Here is a 25922-nt window from a genome sequence, read left to right on the forward strand (position 1 = left end):
CACAATTCCAATCAATAAATCTTTCAAGGAGATCGAATTAGATAATCACTCTTTTGTAATTATAGAGAATTGTACCACACATTCATCAATACAAATTCGCATTTGTGAAACTATTCCACTTGTTTGACTTATTTCGAACTAAGAAATTTAGTCGTCCACACCATGTTTTTGGTTCTATTCTCACTTTTCTTCTCCATTATCTACCTATTAAATTAAATTATAATAAAAGCGAAATAAAGTTATAATTTTTATATTTTTAGGAGTGGAGTAAGTGCTAGGAAAAAAAAAATGCTCATTAATCATCAGAAAACTTCCTGGTATTTTCCTAAACACTCTAATATTAACAGAACCCAGGACTTCATATAAAGCTAGTCAACTCTCCTCTGGTCTGTTTCCACTAACTGAAGTACTTATCCAAAAAAATAGATATTTTCCACTTTATACTGGTCACTAGGAACGCGCTCGAGTAATCAAGTCAAGGAAAACCCACTCACGAAACTTCCTCAACTTTCCTCTTCAATTATTGTCTCTTCTACTTTATACTGATTGCTAGGAACGCACTCGTGTAATCAAGTAAAGGCGAAACCACACACGAAACTTTCCAACAACTTTCCTCTACTCTCCAACTCAACACTAAAAGTTTTCCTCTTCAATTATTGTCCCTTGTACTTTTTTTTCTTCTCAGACTGAGCACACGGAAAGTTTTTTTACAACCAATTGTTCAAGCCTATATTTGTTTCCTCGTGATCCGCAAACTCAAGGTCCTCTCTTTTGTCTTATGCCATGCTTTGTGTGAATTTTTTTTTTTTTTTTAATTATATTTAGTCTGTGTTTCAATTTCTATTTGGATGATGATAAAGTAGAGGGAAAGGGGAGCAACATAAAGATTTTATCCTGGATTTTGTGTTTCACTTATGTTTTTTTAATCTGAATTTCTCCACTTATACGGTTATACCAACTGTGATTGTTAAATTACAAACTTTTTTTTTTTTTTCTCTTTATACTATTATGTGAAAAGCTAACTGTAAGCATGTTCAGGAATGGTTGTGAATCTGTATTCTTATGCCAAAACTCTAAATGGATGCATCATTTTAGTTGACAAGGGAAAGGGTTTTTCCTTGTATATATAGGATCAAGAGAATTGATGCTTAAAACATCATAAAAAAAAACACACAGGATGCTTTGTAATGATTTAACGTTATTTAAATAAATTTCTGCAAAAATAATAACAACAACAACAACAACAACAACAACAACAACAACGTGAGTTAAAAATTTTCAGTTTGAGATTCCTGGAAAGAGAGGGAGACTATGCGAAATTCTTAGATCCATGAGATGCAAAATATAGAAAAAATATGCGCAAAAAAAAAAACAATCATTACAATACAATATTTACGGAGCTGTAGTGAAAAAAAGAAGAAGATAAAGACAGTAAAGTTTTTCTCTCTCAAAACAACATACCCAATCCTTAGAAAATCTCCCATTAAAAACTATAGCACTTTTGTATCGAATCAAGTCATAATCTAGATCAAACACAATTAAGCTTCACATAGCCAACTTGCACATCCACTCTGTTTAAAAAACAAGCAAACAAAAAAGTGGAGATTTCACAAAATTCACAAGAATTTACCATACCCAATTTCCCTACCACCCCTTCACTTTTTTTTTTTTTAATGGCCCATGTGAGAGGTAGTTGGCAAATTGAGTGTAGTTGTGAGATTGTTGTGAATTTTGTTTTATTAATGCCTCTGTTTTACTAATGATTCTATCTCTTTGATTCCAATGGCCAATATCTAAATTAACAAGAAATTAGTACATGATATAAGCTGAATCTGACTTTGAAATGAATAAACAAATTGGAAGTAGTTGGTTTTTGAAAATGTGCCCAAAACAGAGGATGTGAATGGCCATTCCTTTATATAATAGGAAGTTAAGAACTGAATTTTGTTACTCCGCTGTTATAATTTCAGACCTACTTCTCGATTGCTATCTCTTTTCCTCAATCCGACCATAGTTTTCTCCTTCAAGTGAGCTGTGAGTGTCTCTCTCTATTATTTTCTGACTGAGCACACGGAAGTTTTTCCGACGAATCATTCGATCCTCTCAAGGTCCTCTATCTTCTCTTATGCAATGCTTTGTGATAATTCTCTGTTTTATTTATTTTTAAAATAGTTTTTATTGTGTGTGTTCAATTTCTGTTTGGATGATGAGAAAACATAAACTTTGTTACTGGGTTATGGGGTTTTCATGATGTTTTATATCTGAGTTTCTCCTTTTATACCATTGTGATTGTCAAATTACAAACGTTAAGCATATTCTGGAATAATTGTAAATCTGATATTATTTGTATTATTTGGGGGAAAAAGTAAATGGATGCATCATTTTAATTGACATGGGAAAGGTTTATCCTTTTTTTAGGGTCAGGAGGATTGGAGGTTAAAAAATCGTTTAAAACACACAAGATATTTTTGTAATGATTTAACGTTAGTTAAACAAATTTCTACAATAATAATAATAATAATAATAATAATAGTCTCATTGCTCGAGCTATGTGCATGCTTTTAGGGTTTTTTTTTTAAATTATTTTATTTTATAAATTTTAGTGCCATAATTTTTTATTCATCTAAATTTGAGGTTATGCATATATTCAATAATATTATGTATTTGAAAACTATTGATACAGTTAAGATTGTCATGAGGCTAACTCCAAAAATGAACACCAAAACAATATTTAAACCATATCTATTCAGGTAGGATGTGTTTATTTTTTGATACTAGGCTCATTAACACTAATGGCTATATCAAAAGTTGCCAAACGCCTAAAACCATTAGACAAACGCAAAAGCTTCAAATTTATATGAAGGATAAACTTTAACATAAACTCAAATAAGATAGAGCCTCTGAGTGGCTAGTCTCTTTGACAACGGTAGTTTTTGTCTATATTTTGTATATTTACTAGCATTTATACCTAGTCCAATTCTTACAAAGTGCATTGGTTGTTTACTTTATTATTTTGTGCTACATCTCATCATATTCCTAAGTTTTTCAAGTATTGAAAAATACATAAATTCCAAATTGGGATTAGTGAAAAATATTATGGTAAACTACGTATTTGACCCTTATCATTTGTACCATATTTCAATTCGGTCCCTAACTTTTTAATTGTGTCGATTTGGTCCCTAACTTTTTTATGTCATGTTAATTTAGTCTCTGCCGTTATATCTTGAATGGAAATTGCTGACATGACAAACAACCAAAATAACAAATTAGTTTAATGCCACATCAATGGAAACTAATTATGTATTTTGGTCGTTTGCCATGTCATCAATTTTCATCCAAAAAATAATGACAGTAACTAAATTGACAAAGCACTAAAAAGTTAAGAACCAAATTGACATAATTGAAAGGTTAGGGACCAAACTGAAATATGGTGTAAAGAATAAGAGTCAAATACGTAATTTACCCGAAATATTAATATTCATAGAAAAAAAAAATCCTTTTGAGCACTCCCAAGTTCAAAATAAATTTTTACTAATTTTTTTATCATCAATCCACCTCCATAGTTAGGACTCCATAAAAAAGAAGACGTTCACACTTGAGTTTGAAACTCTTTTATTTATCTATCTGTCTAAGAAACATATATATGATGGAAAAGTTGTGCTTGTAGCAAAAAAAATAAATAAATGGTTCCCTCTCTCCCTTCCCTTCAATCATGACAAAGTTATATTTGAAAAAAAAAAAAAAAATTTGAATAACGGAGCTATAAAGAATTAAAGATAAAAGCAGTTTTGTAGTATTCCTGATAATCCCAAGTCTTGAAATAAAATAATAAAATATTGATAGTTTATCTATCTATAGATTCTATAATGTATAATTTATACATGCACATAGAGGTTTTCAAAAGAAATAAAATAAAATAAAAAATAACTAAAAGATTGTTAAATCTACTACAAAAATTTAGCAAACTGATGTTAAGAATAAGATTAGTACCACTTAAATAACATAATAAATGAATGTAAAATATAGAGTCAGTATGTATCACTATGTGAAACCCGATAGTAACAAACAACAGTTACCCAAAACAACAAAACCAAGCAATCAAGTATTGAAGCATCTTTTAAAAGAAATCACGAGATTAAAAAAAGAGAGAATAATAAGAACTTGCTTCAAGTTTTGGCCGGGCAATTCCTCGCTGTAACTCTCCTATTATGTATGTAGGTACATCTAGATTTGATTGTATTGCCAACCACTTCAATCACTGTATGTAGTTATGTATTACCATGCTTTGCACTACTTTGGCTATTATCTTCAATTTACAGTTAATGGACATTGATGAACAATTTTAAAATTTTAATTTTCACAACTAAAAAATGTACTGCGACCCGGTTTTTCTTTTCTTTTTTTCCGATAAATAGAACACACGTACAAATGCTTATTAAACCCATAGCTAAATAGAACACACGCACAAACGCTTACACAGGCCAATACTTGAAAATGGCATTATTCCTTTAAAATAGAATTGAAACAAAATTTTGAATTTTGTTTTAAAGCAAACAAACTATGTGCTTAACTATCAAAGTTTTTGCACTAGGAAAAAAAAATTCATGAAAAACAAATTCATGCCATTTTTGGCGACGTGTCCGTGTCCGACATGTGTCGGACACCGGAACCGGTACGATTCGTCGGACTCCCGTGTCCAAGCAGTCTCTTTTTTTTTTTCGCTTCTCCGACACGTCTCCAAACGGCGCCGACGCGGCTCCAACACATCCGACACGGCAGCCGTGAAAAAAAGAAAAGAAAAGAAAAATCACAGATTTTGACAGATGGACTTACCAATACCGTTGCTTTCATGATATACCCTAAAACAAAAGTCTGAGAAGTGAGAACTCATTAGCCCGAAACCCACCTCTCAAGCTCTCACCCACCCTCCCTCTGACCTATGTCCCTCGCCGGAGCTAGATCTGGCCGATCGGCGAGCTCCATAGACGTCGCTCCGTCCTTGTCCCTTCCGATCTCTATCTCTCTCGGCGTGGACATCTCAGGTCCGACCTCTTGGCTTTAAGCTTCTCTCTGTTTTTTTTTTTATTTGTTGGCCATTTGGTTGGGTGAATGGGACGGGTTGCTTATTTAAGTATTTAACTTATAACGCTTTTTTTTTTTTAATCCCACTCTCATGGTCACTATGTAACCGTGAGAGTGGGATATATATATTATATAATGTTGTTACATTAATATTATGTGCCATATAATATAATGTTGTTAGTTTTTATTGCTATAGTTTTATTTATTTATTAAAGTTAAATTACTTAAATATTGTAGGTGATTTACTAAAATGAATATTGAAAGTGAAAAATCAATTGAGTCAGTTGCTCCTCTATGGAAATATGTTACTAAGTTAGAAAAAGCAGCTACTGGTGGTGGGAATGTTACTTTCGGATGTAACTATTGTGAAAAAACTTTTAAGGGGTTGAATGTAGTCTATTTAAACTTTTGGTTTGTACTCTAAACATTATATGTATATTGTTGTATTACTTTGGGTGTTAATTTGCTTATTTGTAATTCTTACATAATTTAAATTTTATACATAAACAAATTTTATGTCTAAAAAAATTAAAAAATATGCCTAAATATAAAATTTAATTAATTATTTAATTGTTGTGTCCATGCCGTGTCGTGTCATTATTTTTCAAAAATTGCCGTATCGCCATGTCCGTCCGTGTCGTGTCCGTGCAACATAGTAATTTGCTTTTTTTTATTTGAGATGAAAATTTTGCCTTGGGCACTTCTATTAGAGATTGATATTTCAATTTTCACAGAGATAGTTAATGGTTTCAGGGAAAATAAAATGCTAAATATGCTTAGAAAGAAAAAGAAATCTAACCCTAATACTAAATAGGCAGTAACTGCCATATAGCAGTTGTTTTTTGTGTATGTGACTGTAATGCTGTTAGGGGTGTCAACAACAGATAGTGTATTTTGCCTTAGAGAGAATTCCATGTATTTCTCCAGGCTTGTAAGGTTTTCATTTGTACTTGAGATTAAGTAATAAAAGTTGGAGGTGGGTTTCCTATAAACATAGTGTGTGCTATGTGATTGTGTGTCCCTATAATAATTTGTTCTAAGTGTTACTGTAGTGTGAGAGTGGTGGTGGCTGAAACTAAGTCAAGGAACTTGGGGCCATCACAGACAGAAAAATTGAGTGAAAAATTTGACCCTATGACACCGTGAGAAGTTGAAAGGAACGTGTTTAAATATAATGATAGAGCATATGCGTCAATTTACTTTAAATTGCTTTTTTACCCTCACTTTTTGTGTTTCTATGCTCTAGAAAAAAGGTTGGGGTATTTTTGGAAATAGAAATGATAGTAACTAACTTTTTCAAATCCACTTCTATAGAGATGACAACGTGAGTTAAATAATTTTCACACTTACATCTATCTATCTATCTATCTAGATATCTATAATGTATTATAAAAGTTGGATTTCAAATTGGAGAATGCATGCAGCGGTGCCAAATAATCCTTTCTTAAAACATAATATGATAACATGTGGCAACTTTCTACATTTAGTTAGTATTATATGGACAAACAACACCATGTGTCAAAGAATTATTTGTACATGTCAATATATTTGCCATGTGTTAGTAATAATAGAAATTTATAATATATTATAAAAGTTGGATCCTAAAATTGGAGAATGCATGTAGCGGTGACAAGTGTTCCCTTCTTAAAACATAATACGATACACATGTGGCAACTTCCTACATTTATTTAGTACTAGCACGTAACACATGCAAATGCATTGCTATATTTAAAATTAAATACAATTTTTATTATAATATATATATATATATATAATTAGTCAAATTATTTATATAAAAAAATAGTATCTAACACGTGCATATGTATGGATACACTTAAAATTAAACTTAATTTCTATTATAAAAATATAAATAATTAGTCAAATTAGTTTTTTCAAAAAGTAAACGTAATTAGTCTTATATTAAAATTCTTATCCAAATTTAATACTATTTATGATTTTTTTTCTAATTTTTAATATGATTGAATGTGTGGTGATCTTTATTATGTGATTATTTGTATTAAGTATATGTGATTAGTTTTTTTTATTTTTTTATTTTTATAGTTCATTAATATTAGAGTTTTTGTATTGGGAAATTATTGTGTACTCCCGGAATACCATAAATGTGTACTCCCTCCTCTCACATAAATGGTGTGTCCCACTAATTAAATTCATGGCGGGACCCACCATTCATGTGAGAGGAGGGAGTACGCATTTATGGTACTCTGAGAGTACCTAATAATTTTTTGTTTGTATTATGCACCCATTAACTTACTTGGCATACAAATTAAAAAACGTAAGTAGATAATTATGGTGTGGTTCCTACATAAATTTAGACACATGGCACAAAATTGAATTCTAATTTCAAATTTTAATTGAACTTTCTTTGAGCTTTACCTACTAATATATATATATATATATATATATATATATATATATATATATATATATATAGAGAGAGAGAGAGAGAGAGAGAGAGAGATAGATAGATAGATGTCAATATGTTTGCCATGTGTCAATAATAAATAGGAAGAAAAAAAAGCTCAGTTTTTTTATTTATTTTTTATATCTAAGATAGAATTCTACTCTAGCCTAATCTAAATATATATTTGTGTGAAACTCTCTCCTGTAGACTTGAACCTCGGCTTTTACTCCTAACCTCAGAATCATTTATACTTGTGAAATGGTCATCGCGCCAAGGATGGTAAAAAATATTATCTTAAATGTTCATCATTAATTCCACCAATATTTAAACTAGGACAATTATATATGACCCTTAAATGTCATTTAATAGAGTTTTTTTTTCCCACTTTTTTGACACATCTAATTTAAATTTGTACATCCATATCAAAAATGTGTATATGGTATTATTATTATTATTATATTTTGGGTCCATAATTAATGTATAATAATTAGGACAAAACCCAAAAGTCTACAACTATACGTATATAGCATGAAAATGTATATGGAAATTCCATAATGTTTATCTTTTTATATTTCTTTATATAATTTTTTTGGGTATTAGTGAGAATTATTTTTATAATTATATAACGTCATTATTTTGACGATTAATATTACATTTGTTTCAATTAATTAAAAGAAATGTTATATCCACAACATTTTTACAATACTTTCACAACAATTTTTTTTTTTTTTTTTTTTTTTTTTTGAGAATGATCACAACAAATTTTAAGTGGTAGGTTGTTATGAGTTTTATTGGTAGGGCAAAAAAAAAGTAATTTTAGTGATAGTTTTAAATTAGAACTAATAACAACTAACCACCTATAATTTGTTATAAAAATATTGTGAATGTAACACTTCTCTTTAATTAAACATACAATGTCTCCTCCTCTTTCCCAACCTTTTCACCTTTCTCACCCCCCTATTGGTAATACATTTTTTTTCTTCTACATATTTTCATATTTAAATATGTTCTATCATTGTCTCTTTTATAGCAGCTAACTTAAAAATTGTGTTGGGTTAAATTTGTTCCACCTTTGCATTTTTATTTTTAATCTAACACTATCAAAGCTGTCTTTCTCTCTCTCTCTCTCTCTCTCATTTTTTTAGGGGTGTCAATGTTCGACCCAACACGCGAACACGACACGAACCCGACACGGGTTTTTCGGGTTAGGGTTGAGCCTTAGTGGGTTTGGGTCATAAACAGGTCAACCCAAAAGCGACACGATAAGAAACGTGTCATAAGCGAGTCAACCTGTGTAACCCGCAATAGACACGTTTGACACGCCAATTTATTTGTATTAACCCAAAATAACCCACTTAACACAACCCATTTAACTCGTATAACAAATAAATATTTATTTTATTTTAGATTTGTAAAATACCTTTTATATTCAACATATATTTTAAATTTAAAAAGAAAAGTGAGTAATTACAAAAATTTACAAGGGATATAATTGGAAATTGAAACTTTACAAACCCTAGAACTACTAATATATATATATATTTTGGGCATAGAACTTGCACAAATGAAATTGGATAAGCTTGTGGAAGATATTATGAATTTGTACATCAATAAAGAATCTAGGGATGATAATTGTGGTCATAGCCAGGATTAATCTACTGTTCGCTCAAATTCTTTCAATATTGATGCTTAGCATTTGGTGAGTTCCATAGATATTATATTTTTGTTGAACTATGTTATTTTATATTTGCTAAACTTTGTTATTTTGAATTTGAGTTGAAGTGTATGCACTTCTTTTGGAGTGTAAAGAACTTATTTTTAGATGAATGTTATATTTTTATTGAACTATATTATTTTGAATGTGGGTTGAAGACTTGAAGTGTATGCATTGTTTTTTGGGATGTAAAAAAAATTATTTCTAGATGGATGTTATATATAATATTATGCAGGTTGAAATGGGTTGTATTACATTCGTGTCAACCCAACACGACTCGTTTATTAAGCGTGTCAAATAGGTTGGGTTAGGTCAACCTGCCTTATTAACAGGTCGGGTTAGAATTGGAGGATTATGACACGATTATTAAATAGGTCGGGTTAGGGTTGAGCCATTTAGTCGAATATCTTACCTCGACACGACACGCTAACCTGAATTGACACCCCTAATATTTTTAATGCATTTCGTTTTATAGTGTATTTTCTTTGTATACAAAATTTATACCAACCACTGATTTTTAAATAAAAATGATCGTTAGTATTATTTTGAGATTATGCCAATGTTTTGAAGTTTTGCATTTGGATTGACGTACTCCAGGTTAATCTTGATTAGTGGGTGATATTCAGTTTCCATCTCCACTATTAGAGGTACCTCTCTCTCCCTCCCTCTTATTCTCTAATTTATTTTAATGTTTTTCGTTTCATATATGGCTTTCTATGTATATGGAATTTATGCCAAATATTGACCTTTTTTTAATTGTTTAAAAATTTTTGTTATTATTTTGATTTTGAGGTCGATTCCAATGTTTTTAATTTTTTTATGTTTGGATTGGTGTAATCCAAATTAATCTTAATGTATTTATAATGTGTGAAATTTTGATTACTGGGTGATATTCAATTTTATCATTCCATATAATTTATGTCCAGTGCAATTTAGGGTGTATATAAAAGTTTCTAAGGTTTGTGTCATCATCAATTTTGAAATGAACATATAAATAGCCAAATTTTCAACAAAAAAAAGAAAAAAAAGTTGAAGTATTATATATTCAATTTACTATGCCTTTATAGTTTATATGATATCAAAAAAAATTAATGTCTTTATATCAATTAAATGCAAAAATGCCTCACCAACATTCCTTATATGTTAAATGTGCACAATTGACCCTTATATTAATTGCTCTAATAAATTTGCTTACAAATTATTTCCATTTACTAATTTGTCTTTACCCTTGATGTCGGATGCTTGGTTCAATTCACCTAAATCATCAGCCTTCAAACTTCTTGTAAGTGTCACAAATGACCTTTAAATTGCTCTAATAATTTTTTTTACTAATTATTTCTGTTTACTGATTTTCTTAACCCTTGATCACGGATGCTTGGGTCAATTTACCTAAATCATTTACGTTCAAACTTCTTATAGGTGTCACAAATGACATTATTTCAACTTTCAATGTTTCAGTCAAAAAACTTTCAATGTTATATATGAAGATAATCTCTCTCTTTATTATTATTTTTTTATGAACGATAATCTCTCTCTTTAAATTATTATTCCTCAACCCAATATTATAGTGGGATAACTCTTATAAATACTCTCTCTCTCTCTCTCTCTCTCTCTCTCTCTCTCTCTCTCTCTCTCTCTCTATTTTAGCTTGCTCACTTCTTGATATTCTTTGGTTTAAATCAATTAATTGGCAAAGGAGTTTTCATCATTGTATATTTGCATGATGGTCATAACATGCATGATGGGCACAATGGATGGATCGTAATGGCTTGAAACCACTGAAATTAAAATTGGAATGAGGAAAAGAAGAAGAAGAAGGACCGATAAGGATGCTACCCAATCAAGCAAGAAAAGTTCCATAAATAATTTCATGCATGATAATAAATACATTTGATATTTATAACTTTTATATAAATATATATACAATTTATAATCAAATTCAACCACAAAATAAAAGAGGCCTGCATAAATACTAATAAAAAAATATAATTCTATGTAATAATATATAAGACTTTTAGACAAAACATATTTACTTCTAATATTTACAAATTATAATTAAAAAGTATAAAATTTACATATTATAACTAAAAAAAGGTGGAAAGGACGGGGTAATATTGTTTAAAAAATTGAAAAAAAAATGTAGACTTCATTTAAAACAGAGGAAGTGAATGCCCAGCAATGCTAGAATCACCACAAATTATGAGATTGTTATGAAATTTGTTGTGACCTCAGTTTTATTAATGCCTCCTGCACCTCTTTCACAAACTCACAATAAAAAGACAAAATAATGGCCATTCCTTTATTAAAAAGGCAATTATATAATATATAGGAATTGAATCATGGGTTGCTTTTTAAAATAGTGAGCATTACAATCACTGCTGCAAATTCATTTATCAAATATGTAAGTTTTCACTTTTCACACATGTCCATCTCTTTTGTTCTAGACTTTCACTCACTCCGAGAAATGAAAATTCCACGTCAAATGGTTCTCTTCTTCTCTATTTTTTGCCTTATACTCTTTCTTCAATTTTAATTGAACATGCTTTTTTTTTATCATCTTTATTGTAGTTCAAGATTTGCCAACATATTTCCAATGTCTTCCTTTAGCACTCAGAAGGCCTCTCTTTGGTCATCTTCAACACCACAGTGGAAATATGATGTTTTTCTTAGTTTTAGAGGTGAGGACACCCGTAATAGTTTTACGGATCATCTATATGTTGCTTTGAAACAAAAGGGCATAATCACCTTTAGAGATGAGGAAAAACTTGAGAGGGGAAAATCTATTTCACCAGAGATCTTCAAAGCAATAGAAGAATCAAGATTTGTAGTTGTCATTCTTTCAAAAAACTATGCAACTTCAACATGGTGTTTGGATGAACTTGTAAAGATCATTGAATGCATGAAAGAGATGAAAACAACAGTTTTTCCAATTTTTTATGATGTGGATCCATCTAATGTACGAAAACAAACAGGCTCTTTTGCCCAAGCCTTTTCTAAACATGAAGAATGTTTCAAGGACTTTATAGAGAATGTGCATACATGGAGAGCTGCTTTAAGAGAAGTGGCAAATCTCAAAGGGTGGCACCTATTGGATAGGTAATCCAATTTACATTTTTATATTTCTTTCAATTTTTTGCACCAAGTTATTTACATTTTCTTGTTTTAGCCAACAAAATAGAATATTGGGTGTCTACTTTCTCTTTTGGGGTCCTATTTATAGGTGGTGCTCACTATATATCATTCTCTCTTCATTGCAGGTCTGAGGCTCAACTTATCCAAAATATTGTGGGAGAATTATTGCATAAATTGAATTATGCATCTTCGGAAGATATTGAAGACCTTGTAGGAATAACATCCAGAGTGAAGGAATTGGAGTCATATTTGGCAATAGGTTTTAATGATGTTCGCATTATAGGGGTTTGGGGGATGGGGGGAATAGGTAAAACAACTCTTGCTAGAGTTGTTTTTGATACGGTTTTGAAGAAGTTTGAAGGTTGTTGCTTTCTCCCTAATGTTAGGGAGGTTTGTGAAAAGGATGGTTTGATTCCATTGCAACAACTACTTATTAGAAAAATATTAAATGAAAGTATAAGAATACAAGATGTTGACGAGGGACTTTTTGTGATCAAGAATAGATTACGTCATAAAAAAATTCTTCTCGTTCTTGATGATGTAAATCAATTAGACCAGTTGAAAAAGTTAGTTGGGAAGGGTAATTGGTTTGGTTCTGGTAGTAGAGTTATCATAACAACAAGGGATAAGCATTTACTTCGTATACTTAAAGTAGACAAAATATACGAAGCTAAAGGATTGGATGATGATGAAGCTCTTCATCTTTTATGTTTGAAAGCTTTTACTAATGACCATCCTCCCAAAGATTATCTAGCACTGTGTAAAGAAGTTGTACAATATACTAAAGGCCTTCCTTTAGCTATTGAGATTTTGGGTTCCTTTTTGTTTAGTAGAGATATTGATCAATGGAAAAGTACATTAAATAGGCTTAAGGAATTTCCTAAAAGTGAAATTCTCCAAGTACTTAAAATAAGTTTTGATGGACTAGATGAAGTAGAAAAGGAAATATTCCTACATATTGCATGTTTCTTTAATAATGAGATCAAAGATGATATAGTAGAAAAACTAGATTATCTCGGCCTTTACCCTAATGTTGGTTTAGGGGTTCTTGTAGATAAATCTCTTGTAAAAATGGATGAAACTACATTATGGATGCATGATTTACTACAAGAAATAGGTAGGAACATAGTTTATCAAGAGTGCCCTAGAGAGCCTGGAAAACGTAGTAAATTGTGGCTGTTTGAGGATGTTGACGATGTACTAACAAAAAATATGGTAAGTCGTTATTTAGAAAAATTAGGTATGTACCCTATTATTTTATTCAAAAGAGTTTGACTTACAGTAATTTAAGTAATATTGTAATAGTACATTTGCATGTCACTAATCCCTTTTGTTCATGATTATTAGGAAACAGAAGCAATTCAAGGCATTGTTTTAAACTTGCCTACACCAAAAGAGGCACATTGGAATCTTGAATCATTCTCAAAGATGCAGCATCTTAAATTACTCATAATTGATAATGTTTACCTTTTGCATGGTCCCAAACATCTTCCTAATGGCTTAAGAATTCTTGATTGGGGCAATTACCCTTCAAAAAATTTTCCATCAAGTTTCCAATCAAAGGTAATTTAGGTACTTTTATACACCATTTATTTTTATTTATTTATTTATTTTTAAGTTTCCTTAAAATGTAAGGTTTTGTGGAAGCTAATTGTTTTTTTTTTTTTTTTGTGTGTGGCTTTTAACAGTCATTTCAAAGGTTAAAATCGATCCGAATAAGAAAGTCTCTGAAACTTGTTGAAACCCCTATCTTCACCGAAGTCCCGTTCCTCGAGAAATTGGTTCTTGAAGATTGTTTAAATTTATCCAAGGTGCACCCATCAATTGTAGTTCTTAAAAAGCTAACTTTTCTTAGTCTAAAAGGTTGCAAAAACCTAAAATCTCTTCCAAAAAAGTTTGAAATGGAGTCTCTTGAAACTCTTATTCTTTCCGGTTGCTCAAAAATTAAACAAATTCCAAAATTTGGAGAAAACATGCAACATATATTGAAGCTTTACTTGGATGGAACTGCTATAAAGGAGATTCCTTCATCCATTGGTCTCTTAAAAAGTCTTAAAGTGCTATCTTTCGGTGGATGTAAGGGGTTATCATCATTTAAATCTACATCTTGCTATGAACTCCTCCCTTTTTATTCAATGCCAAAAAGTCCACATCCTGTGGGATTGTCCTCTCTATTGGGTTTGTGTTCTTTGACCGAATTGAATCTAAGAGACTGCAATCTTATGACAATTCCTGATGATATTGGTTACTTATTATCTTTAAGAGAAATAGATTTAAGGGAAAATGGTTTTGTTTATCTTCCTGACAGCATTGGTCGTCTGTGTAAGTTGAGAACCATGGATTTGGAGAATTGCAAGAGTCTTCGATCATTGCCAAAGCTTCCATTAAGTATCGTAGCTATTGGTGGATATGGTTGTACCTCGCTAGAAACGATACCAGATTTACTAAAACCTAATTCTATATGTGAGGCAGAGCTTTACTTTTCAAATTGCAGTAAACTAACTGACAGTCAAGGTGTCATTGACATGTTTTTTACTGTGATACGAAAGCACCTTCAAGTCTCTCTCTCTCTCTCTCTCTCTCTCTCTCTCTCTCTCTCTCTCTGTGTGTGTGTGTGTGTGTGTGTGTGTGTGTGTTATAAACAACCTGTGTTGTATGTTTCAGGGACTCTCTCTCAAAGATAGATATTGCAATGAAGGATTTGATAGTAGTTATCACATTGTTATTCCTGGAAGTGTAATTCCGAAGTGGTTTATCCGTCAAAGTATGGGGGCTAAAGTGAATACAAAAGTGGAAACTTCTTCTCATTTGAGGGATGAGTGGATGGGCATTGCTGTTTGCGTTGTATTTTCTTGTCTTCCACATCACCATATCGACAATTATTGCGATTGTGAAATAACCAGTCGGTTGATAGTCAATGGAAAAGAAATGAATGCTACAATAGGCACTATAAGAATGGTTGGTTTATCAGATCATATATGGCTATTTTATTTGCTTCCTCAATACTACGTGAGGAGGGAGGACATAAAATTACTGAAAGAATTGGAAGAAAATGAATTTAGTCAGATTGGCATTAAAATTGAAAAGTATGGTCCAAGCATGGAGGTGAAGAAATGCGGGTTCCGTATGGTATACAAGAAAGACATAGAAGATCTCAACCAAACTGTGGCTCAGAGTAGCAACACTACCATCATTCCTTATGAGGACTTGGGTGTTCTCCATCATAATTTTGACAATTCGGAGGTGCTAGCAGAAGCAACAAAGCGAACCAAACCCATGACGATTATGATGGGGCTGGACCTAGTGGAGAAGGAAGCCCTAATGAACTACCACACTCACAAAGGAATGAAAGATTCATAGAATTTCTGGCCCATGGTGACTCTGATTTTGAGGAGTACTTGGAATGCAGTGAGGAGCTCGGGGATTGGCAGAAATCTAGTGAAAGTGACTTGAAAGTTTGATGGAATTTAGAAAATCGGTTCATATACTCTGTAAGTCATCGGATTTTTTTATTATTGTTGATGGAATTTGAAAAATGGGTTCAAATACTCTGAAAGTCAATGAATTTAAATGAATTTTCCTTTGTTTTGCTGATTGCTGCATTATCTTTTTTTCCTTTCCTTTGGCATATACTTGTACATTTGGTTGATTTAATTTTAAATTCTAAATAGTATATTGCTAGCTGCAGCTTATCTTCGTTTTTGGTACTTATTCCAACAACAGCATCATTGAAGATTGTTGAACTTCTTGTCTGTTTTCTTTATCAATTTTTTCTCATAATTACCCACACATAAGTCACTGTTAAAATTTTGTTGGTTGCTCTGCATTATCTTTTTTTTCCTTTTCCTTTGGACGCTTTTACTTAGTTAATTTGAACTTCAAAATATAATTTTGCTAGCTGTGCTTGAGTTTCATTATTGGCACTTATGCCAACTCTCATCTGGTCTGTTTCCTTGATCAAATAACTCAATAGTAAACCTGGTTAATTTAATATGCGTATTATTCTGGGCCATTCTGCATTCTGTGCATATTCTAGCAGGCAAGCAACTGTGCAGACAAGGTTGAAATATAGAGAAGGTATCCTGCTTTAATCGGTAAGCCCCACTCTAGTTGTTACCGTTGTTTTGATGCATTACATCCAGAATTTAAGTTGTCATATTTTTCCACTTTTTTTGTCGTATTATATTTCATAGTGGAAAGAAAGATCCTACAATTTTATTTTGATGTGTTGTGTCCAGAATTTAAGTTTAGTCATATTTCATAGTGGAAAGATCCTACACTTTTATAAAAACATTCCAGTTTGTGTTTCTCTGTATCAGTCTTTTTCAATAACACAATATATATATATATATATATATATATATATATATATATATATTTGTATGTATGTATGTATTTTAGGAATCCCTTAATGAAGTCGAAACTGTTAAAACAGTTATTTAATCTTACCTTTACACTTTTACTTGAAAACAGGACCTGATTAGAGAGATGTACTCTGCAGAAGTGGCTGCTTAAATTTTAGTTATCCCTATCTCAAGCTGTGGAAATACTGAAAACCTGACATGGCCTCATACAACACAAACATAGTGAGTGAAACCAAGTGTCTTTTTTCACTGAGGAAGAGAAGTTGGATCATTTATTCCTGTAGCGCAGTCTTGCTAGGGCTGTGTGGTTTTGGTCAGATTAGACACTTTGAACTGAGGTCATTTACTCTTGCTCTTTGAAGCAGTAATTTACTTAGTAAATGGAGGATCTAGATTTTCATAAGCAGGAATATGTGATGTTCTCTAGATCATCTTATCATAACTATGTGGGACTTGTCATATAACCTCAACACAGTGATGTTTGAGGATGCAAAACAGTGTACTTTTGATGTACTCAGTAAAGCTTTGTATTGTAGGTATGCACAAGATGCACAACACGTGGATCAGAATAACTGCAGGAGAGTACCGAGGCGGGTCTGTCCATTGTTGATGACAGTTGAGGGGCACTGGCAGAGAAGGTGCAAATGTGTGTTTTGTCTATGTAGCTGAATTGTGCGCTAGATGCCATGCTGTTTGAGAAGCATTAACTAAGGCTCTACAGCTTCGTTTTTGCAGATTTGTTCTGGTTAGTAGAAGAATGGAGGAACTCTATTTGGGAAAGAAGTAAGTTCCTTGGAAACTTGCTGCCCTGATTGAAGGCCAAAAGTGCAATGTAGTTGGAGAACACCAGTGGTGTACATATGCTGCGCATAGGAGTCACTGCAGAGGCTAGGGCCCTGGCTACTCTTTGCTTCAAACTCAAAATAAATAATTTTCCACTTTATAGTGGTCTCTAGGAACGCACTCTAGTAATCAAGTAAAGGCAATTCCAATCACGAAACTTCCCACAACTTTACTCAAATCTGTATCCTAATAGTTTTCCTCTTCAATTATTGTCTCTCTATTTTTTACTTCTCAAACTGAGCACAAGGAAAGTTTTTTACCGCCAATCATTCAAGCCTACTCAACCTTGACAACGTGATCCGCATCCTCAAGGTCCTCTCTCTTCTCTTACATATGCAAAGCTTTGTGTGAATTCTTTGACGAGAAAGCAGAGGGAAAGGGGAGGAATGTAAAGATTTTTTTTCCTGGGTTTTGTGTTTCACTTTTGTTTTATAGTACCTGAATTTCTCCTCTTATACCAACGTTTTTCTCTTAATACTATTATTTGAAAAACTTAACTGTAAGCATGTTCAGGAATAGTTATGAATCTGATAATAATTTGTATTCTTTTGACAAAAACTATATGGAAACATTATTTAGTTGACAAGGGGAAGTGTTTTTCCTGGATATAGGAATAAGTGAATAACCCGATTTCCTTACTACCCCTCACTTGGAGGATTTTGTTTTTTCCCCTTAGGCTGTTTTTACTAACAATTTCGTTATATGGCTGAAAAGCAAACTAATTAGTTAAGTATTATCTCAATTCTTAGATACTTGAGTTCTTTGAAAGACTCAAAGGGTGTTTGGATTGGGAGTATCTCAAAACTCAAAAATCATAATTCAAAAAACATAACTCAAAACACATAACTCATTTCTCAAAACTCATCTCACTCAAAACCCAAAACTGAAAATTTTTGTTTGGCTCCAATATCTCAAAACCGTGCCCCATATCTCATTTCTCAACTTTTTCACTATTTGGTGGAGACCACAGCAAAGGCTTTTTGGTGAAGCTGGAGCATTTGGCACAAAGGCTTCTAACAGCTCTATGGGTGATGTGACAACACACTGAAAAGGGTCCCACATATTTGCAATTATTTACTCAAAATGCCACAAAAATCATTTCTCAGAAAATGATAACAGCCTTTGAGGAGTTCTTATTTCTGATTCTCAAAACTCAAAATTTTGAGATATGAGTTACAGAAACACAAAATGGAAACTGAACCAAACAACATTTCAGCCAGTGGGTCTCATGGTTTTTGAGTTTTGAGTTAAAGTTTTTGAGTTATGTAACTAAAAATAGGCCAATCCAAACACCCTCTCAAATTCCAAGACGTGGCAAAAGCTGACATGGATAAAAAAATCCACTTGGAACTCACGTCTCCAAGACTTGAGTTCCTCAAACAAACTTGAGTCTCTGAGACTCAATTTCCTTCGGAAAAAAAAAACAAATAAAAGAGATAACACATGAGACTTAACTAGTCTCCTTCTCACTCTCTTCATTGTTTCTCACATGGATAAAAAAATTCACGTAGAAATTTAGTCTCCAAGACTCAAGTTCCTTAAAGAGACTTGAGTTTCTGAAACTTAATTTCCTTCAAGAAAAAAGAAAAAGAAAAAAAGAAATAGAGATAACACATGAGACTTAACCAAGTGTCATTTTCATTCCCTTCATTGTTTCTCCCTCAATTGTTTCTCCCTCACTCTTCTCTCTCTGTCTCTAACTCTGCCTCTCTTCTATATCTCTCTCTCTTTCACTGCCTCTCTCTTCTACATCTCTCTCACTGCACCCCTTGTGTGATTTGCATTCTTTATTCTGCTTCTTTTTTTTTTTAGGTAATTGATACTTTCAATCTATTCATTTATGCTTTGATTTTGTTTTGTTAGGCTTTTGACTGAACATATTTTGGTCCGAGCGCTCAAGGTTAAATTTTGTCAATTGGATTCCAATAACGACAACGGTGTTAGCAGAGAAGAGCAAGAAGAGGCATTGGTGGCTCTGATCGAATATCGCACCCACGAAGTTCAACATGTGGTATTAAATTTATTTATTTTTCCATTGGGAAAATTTTGCAGCAACTTCTTTTGATGTATGTTATACAATGCTTGAATTAATGACTGAACTCTGAAGTACACTTTTGACACTTTAAGTTCAAGTTATTTTTTTACAATTTAGGTTTAAAAATTTGTATTTTGAACCTTCATATTTGATTTTGCTTTCATTTGGCGATTATCACCCATGTCCCAAATAAACTTACATGTATCTAAATGTACACCAAATCCTTGTGAATTGTAATCATTAATGTTTGGGGTGAGTTTGAGACGGTAGTATGGCTTAACCCATCTAATGGAACAGCTGTAGCACTCTTAGAAAAGCTTTTTTTTTTATTTTAATGAAACTCTTAGGAAAGCATTAAAATAGAAAGGTTTATTAAGATAAATATAATAAGTATATAACCCACTACAACTACAACTTTGCAAACCAAATATGAGAACATCCCAAAGGGATTAATATATTCACGAGTATCCAAAAGCCATGATTAGTCAATTAGTTTCTGATAAAAAATAATAATTAAAAATGATTGTGATCAACAGATTAAGAAAATAAAATTATATAAAAAATCAAAGCATGTTCTAGATAATTTCTAGTGCTTATAAGCTATAGTTTCACAAGGCATGGTGAAAATTTGTTATACCAAGATAGTGATGGTGTTATTCTTGTTTAGAAAATCTAAAATACAAAACAATGTTGCGTCTGTATTTCAACTGATTGTCTAATTACAAGCGCTTTTTCCTCTCTCTCTCTATCTATCTTACTCAAACAAATGATGACGCGAAGAAAATAATGGCTAGGGCTTAATTTCATATATGCAAATTTAATATGTTTTTCCGGATCCTGTTTTCTTAATTTTTGTTACTTTAGATTTTGGGTTTTGAATGAGGGAAATTTTCATTATTTTTTTCAGAATCATTTCCAATTTTATGGTTGTGGAAGACTTTCAATATGAGATATCATATCATGCAAAAATTGATTTTAAATCTTTTGGGTGACTTGCGTCAAAACTACTGGGAAAAAAAGGGGGAGAAAAAAACAATTGGGTGACTAAAAATTTTATAATATATATATGTGTGTGTGTGTGTGTGTGCGCGTGCGCGTGTGTGTGTGAGAGAGAGATAGAGAGAGATAGCTGTCCTCTTTCTTTGACCCTTGTCTTGGCCGCAGTAAACCAATTAAGGGTCTGTGAGGTTTCCAACAACAATGTATTATGGAACCAAGGGAGTCCAGGAGTTTTCTATTATATCAAATTGGCCCACATTATAAATTTATTTTAAAATATTTTATAAAAAAATTATATATTTTTTTCATATGAAATTATTGTTATGACTTTGTAAGAGAAAGACTTAGGTATAGTACTTAGGTGTTATTTTTTAGATTTTTCTTTTAAAATTTTGTCATGCAGATTTTTTTTCATAGAATGAAAGTATATTTTTTAGTTAAGTAATCACATGACTGAATCTTAAGGGTCTGTGAGGTTTCCAACGACAATGTATTATGGAACCAAGGGAGTCCAGGGGTTTTCTATTATATCAAATTGGCCCACATTATAAATTTATTTTAAAATATTTTATAAAAAAATTATATATTTTTTCCATATGAAATTATTGTTATGACTTTGTAAGAGAAAAACTTAGGTATAGTACTTAGGTGTTATTTCTTAGATTTTTCTTTTAAAATTTTGTCATGTAGAATTTTTCTCATAGAATGAAAGTATATTTTTTAGTTAAGTAATCACATGACTGAATCTTAAGAAAAGAATCTAAAAAATAACACCTAAAGTACTATACTTAAGTTTTGTCTTATTATTAATATTGCTGCCTCTCCCATAGCTCCCAGTCATGAATTAATGGAACCAGAGGTGTCCTAGGGTTTCCTATTACACCAACTGAGCACATACACACGAAAAAATCTGGTACCACACACACAAAGAAAGCAATTAAGGATGTCACATCACAATGGCATCTAAATTATGAATAGATGGGAAAAAAAGCAATATATAGCTTTGTTGTTTGTCAAAAAGCAATATAATCAACATGACTTTATAGCTGGCGGTGGCCACCAAGAAGTTAGTATTCTTCTCTCTTTTCTTGAAGGAATAATGTGTAGGAATAAGAAAAAGTCACCATTGCAAAAAATTTCACAATTTATTATTATACTTGTGATATGACAAAGTGTGATTAGTGAAAAAAATAATAAATTTGTGTAAGTAATAATTAACAACTCATAATCTATCATATCAAAATTGTGGCGAAAAAAATTGTAAAATAATTTGTAGTCATAGAACTACTCTAAGAATAATTGCCATCAAATTTCCACTAAAGGACTTATCCCAAAAATAAATAAATAAAAATTTCCACTAAAGCAAGTAAATTAAAAAGTTGTTAAAAAAGCAAAATAAAATGTAAAGCCAACATTTGGATATACACCACTGTTAGTTTCTTTAAAACTTTCTTCCATCTGCCGTATTAAAATACTTAGTATTCAAAAAAAAAAAAAATGTAAAGCCATTAATTCCAATTACGAAACCTCCTACAACTTTCCTCAACCCTCCAACTCAATACAAAAAGTTTGCCTCTTCAATTATTGTCTCTCTACTGTTTTTTTCTTCTCAAACTGAGCACACGGAAAGTTTTTTCCCACCAATTGTCCAAGCCTATATTCGTCTCCTCGACCTTGACAACGTGATCCGCATACTCAAGGTTCTCTCTTTTATCTTATGCAATGCTTTGTGTGAATTTTTTTTATTTATATTAATTATCTTTAGTTTGTGTTTCAACTTCGATTTGGATGATGAGAAAGTAGAGTGAAAGGGGAGCAACATAAAGATTTCATCCTGGATTTTGTGTTTCACTTTTGTTTTATAGTATCTGAATTTCTCCACTTATACCAACTGTGATTGTTAAATTACAAACGTTCTTTTCTCTTAATGCTATTCTTTTTCTCTACACCACCATCATTGTCTTTTCTCAATCTCTACACTACCATCATCATCTTTTCAACAGCCACCGACAATCTGTCTATTGATGAGAAATTTGCGATTTAAAAAAAAAAATATATATATATATATATATATATATTATATATATATGTGTGTGTGTGAGAGAGAGAGAGAGAGAGAGAGAGATAGCTGTCCTCTTTCTTTGACCGTTGTATTGGCTGCAGTAAACCAATTAAGGGTCTGTGAGGTTTCCAACGACAATGTATTATGTAACCAAGGGAGTCTAGGGGTTTCCTATTATATCAAACTAGTATGTAACCCATGCTATCACACGGGAATTGATATAATTTAATAAAAAAAATGAAAAAAAAAATATTACATTTTATTTTTTAAGTGATACTATTGGTTTTTTTTTTTAATTTATTAATCATGAGTTTATTCATGTTTAAAAGGCTTAGTTAAATCTAAATTTATATTATTAACCAGAAAATTTCATTAACAAAACTTAGCATTATGTAATTTTTTTTATAATTGCCTGGATATACTTAAAAAATACACATTAAGATGCATAATATAATTATTATATATATAATTTAAATAATATTGATAAATAATTATTCTTATATTTTGTTAAGTCTTTAAAAAAATCTTGTAAGGATATTGTTAGGTAGATTTATTGATATTTAAAAGACTTAGTTAAGTCCAAATTCATATTATTAACCAGAAAATTTCAATAACAAAACTTAGCATTATGTAATTTTTTTACATTTGCATGGATATACTTAAAAAATACACATTAAGATGCATAGTATAATTCTTATATATATAATTTAAATACTATTGATAAATCTTTAAAAAATCTTGTAAGGATATTATTAGGTAGAAAATGTAAATTGTCCATATTGTTTTTGTTTAAAATTTATTAATTCTTAATTTTTGATATTGTGAAGCACTTTTTTTTTTCTTTTTCTGCTTGCTTATTTTCTAAGTGATAATTGCCTACTTCATAATTTTTTTTAATTATGATTTATTTATAGGAAAACTTCATATGATGTAACGAAATTGTTTTATTCATTTGGATTAAAAAAAATTGAAATCAATATTGAAAATGAATATATAAGTTAGAATAATATTATTATAAATATCTTTTGTGCAATTGAAACGTATTTGCTTGCTTGTTTTCTAATTAATAATTGCCTGCTTTTAATTTTACATAAACCAATGTAATTTTCTACAATTAATACTGGACATGAGAGGGGGAGAAAGGGAATTGTAGATGTTAGAGCTATGAAATAATAAAACATAACAAACAAATTTCAATTAAATATAACTTTGACAATAATACTGGTTAATTCGGTGGTTCTAAATTATAACACATAGAATCAAGTCAAAAAAAGGAATAAATTAACTTGCATAGAGTACAAAACTAACACAAAATTCAAATGGAGCAAATAATAAGTTTTTCCAGACTCAAACATGTTAGTAGTATAAACTTAAAGACTTTTAGTAAGCAATCAAAAAGGAAGAAGCACCACAAATTAATCCCCCAACTCACTCATATTTTACATGATAATAATGATGTAATAAGTACATTCAAAACAGGATTGGCAGGGAATGTTCAAAAGGTATACATGTCCCATGCAAACTCGGTTTCTTCATGTGGACTTGGTTGGAACAAAAGAAGGAAATCATATGGCCAATAAACATTAATATAAAAGAACTGAAAAAAGAGGGGGTGGGGGTTAATGGAGACTTTGCCTTTTTGATCTTCATCATGCCACTTAAAAAAAAATGATTGTACAAATCGTAAACCGAATTGGGGAAAAAATAAGAACATGAAAGCAAGGGAGATAGAGAGAAACAACCTTTAATGCCTTTAAAAACTCAGAGCAAAGATTATGCATTTGAGAGATATACGAAAGCTAAATGTGAAGATCTATGCGAGAGTAAAAGTTTGTGTTAGTTTTAACTTTTTAGTGGTGGAGGCGTAGGATTTTTTTTTTTTTTGTGGAAAATGTGACTGAATGTTTCTAGAAGGTTGTATGTTTATGCTTATACAAATAGCGAATGGGATGCTAGGGATTTTTATAGTGTGCAAGTTAAATGTTTTTGCTTAGGTGAATGAACTTGATTATTGTGGTTTTCTAACTTCCATGTTAGGTGTTAACGCATGCACAAAAATTTAAAATTTTACATAAGATACATGATGCAAAATTAACTATCCAATTTAGAATTTAAATTATATTTTCTCTTAGCTTTGATTATATATATATATATATAATTCCTTAGACACAAAAATTAAGAAAGGATTTTAGAGTGATTGGGATTGATGTGAAAAAGAAGAAGTGAAGAGTCAGGTTTTTATATTCAATGAGACGTAACTACAAATTTTTTATAATCACAAGGATGAGGTTGATTACACTTTGAATTTTCCACAATCGATAATCATTCCTTTTGGCAAACCATTAAGGAAATCATAATTGTAAAACTTTTGCAAAGCTTAACAAACGATTAACAGAGGAACAGAATATTCCATCTTATTATTTAAGTGATGCTACAATGAGGGTAAAAAAATACAATAAAAGAGACTTAAAGAAGCCTATTTACCAACTTAAACATTTCAAGATCGATTGAGCATCTTTTGCACGTAACCACAAATTCTTCATAACCGTAAGGATAAGGTTCATCTCGGTTCCAATGTCCCATTCCAATTTTGTGGCATGCTTGAAAGTTTGGAAGTCAAACAATTCCCTAGTTTCCTTGCAACTTTTTATGAAACAAGAAATAGACATGTAACATCAATCATAGGCAAACAAAAAAACTTTTATAATTAAAGAATAAAGATTATTCACAGAAAGGACGGAAACAATAGGCAGATGAAAGAAAGCAGTAATCAAACCTTAGGAATTGTTGGAATTGGTTTTGCAGACCATAAACCAGGACCATTAAAATTATGAGTTGCCTTGCAACTTGTTATGAAATAGAAAATAAACATGCAACATCAATGATAGGAAAAAAAATTATAATTAAACAATAAAAATTATTCAAAAGAACGAACGAAAGTATAGGCAGATAAAAGAAAGAAGTAATCAAACCTTATGAAGCATAAACCAGGACCATTAAAATTGTGAGTATAATCAGAATATATGGAAAACCTCTTCTTATATAAGATATAGAGATACCCAAATACACGCATCATTGATACCGAAAGATTCTTTTCAAATTCCATAGCATTCATTGAAGAAGATGGGAGATGTATATTAAGGTGCCTGAATCGGTGTGGTAACTGGGTACATGCACCGTTAGCTGAGTAGGAGAGGAAGGATTTTGGGTTTTGATTATTGTAGAAGAGGAGGTGAACCTGGAAATACGTGGGTGTGAAAAAAAAAAAA

The 25922-nt window shown here is 31.3% G+C and overlaps 1 long non-coding RNA gene and 1 pseudogene across 1 annotated transcript in view; both read left to right on the forward strand.

The window, feature by feature from the left end:
- Positions 1–493: 493 nt before the first annotated feature.
- LOC142617228 (TMV resistance protein N-like) lies at positions 494–18137 on the forward strand (annotated as a pseudogene).
- A 4052-nt stretch (positions 18138–22189) lies between these two features.
- LOC142617714 (uncharacterized) overlaps positions 22190–25922 on the forward strand; it is a 44814-nt gene continuing 41081 nt past the window's right edge. The window contains exon 1 of the long non-coding RNA XR_012841028.1: positions 22190–22291. This is a non-coding gene — a long non-coding RNA (uncharacterized LOC142617714). The remainder of the gene's footprint in view (positions 22292–25922) is intronic.

Source organism: Castanea sativa, chromosome 11 (genome assembly GCF_040712315.1).
Source record: "Castanea sativa cultivar Marrone di Chiusa Pesio chromosome 11, ASM4071231v1".
NCBI classification, from domain to species: domain Eukaryota; kingdom Viridiplantae; phylum Streptophyta; class Magnoliopsida; order Fagales; family Fagaceae; genus Castanea; species Castanea sativa.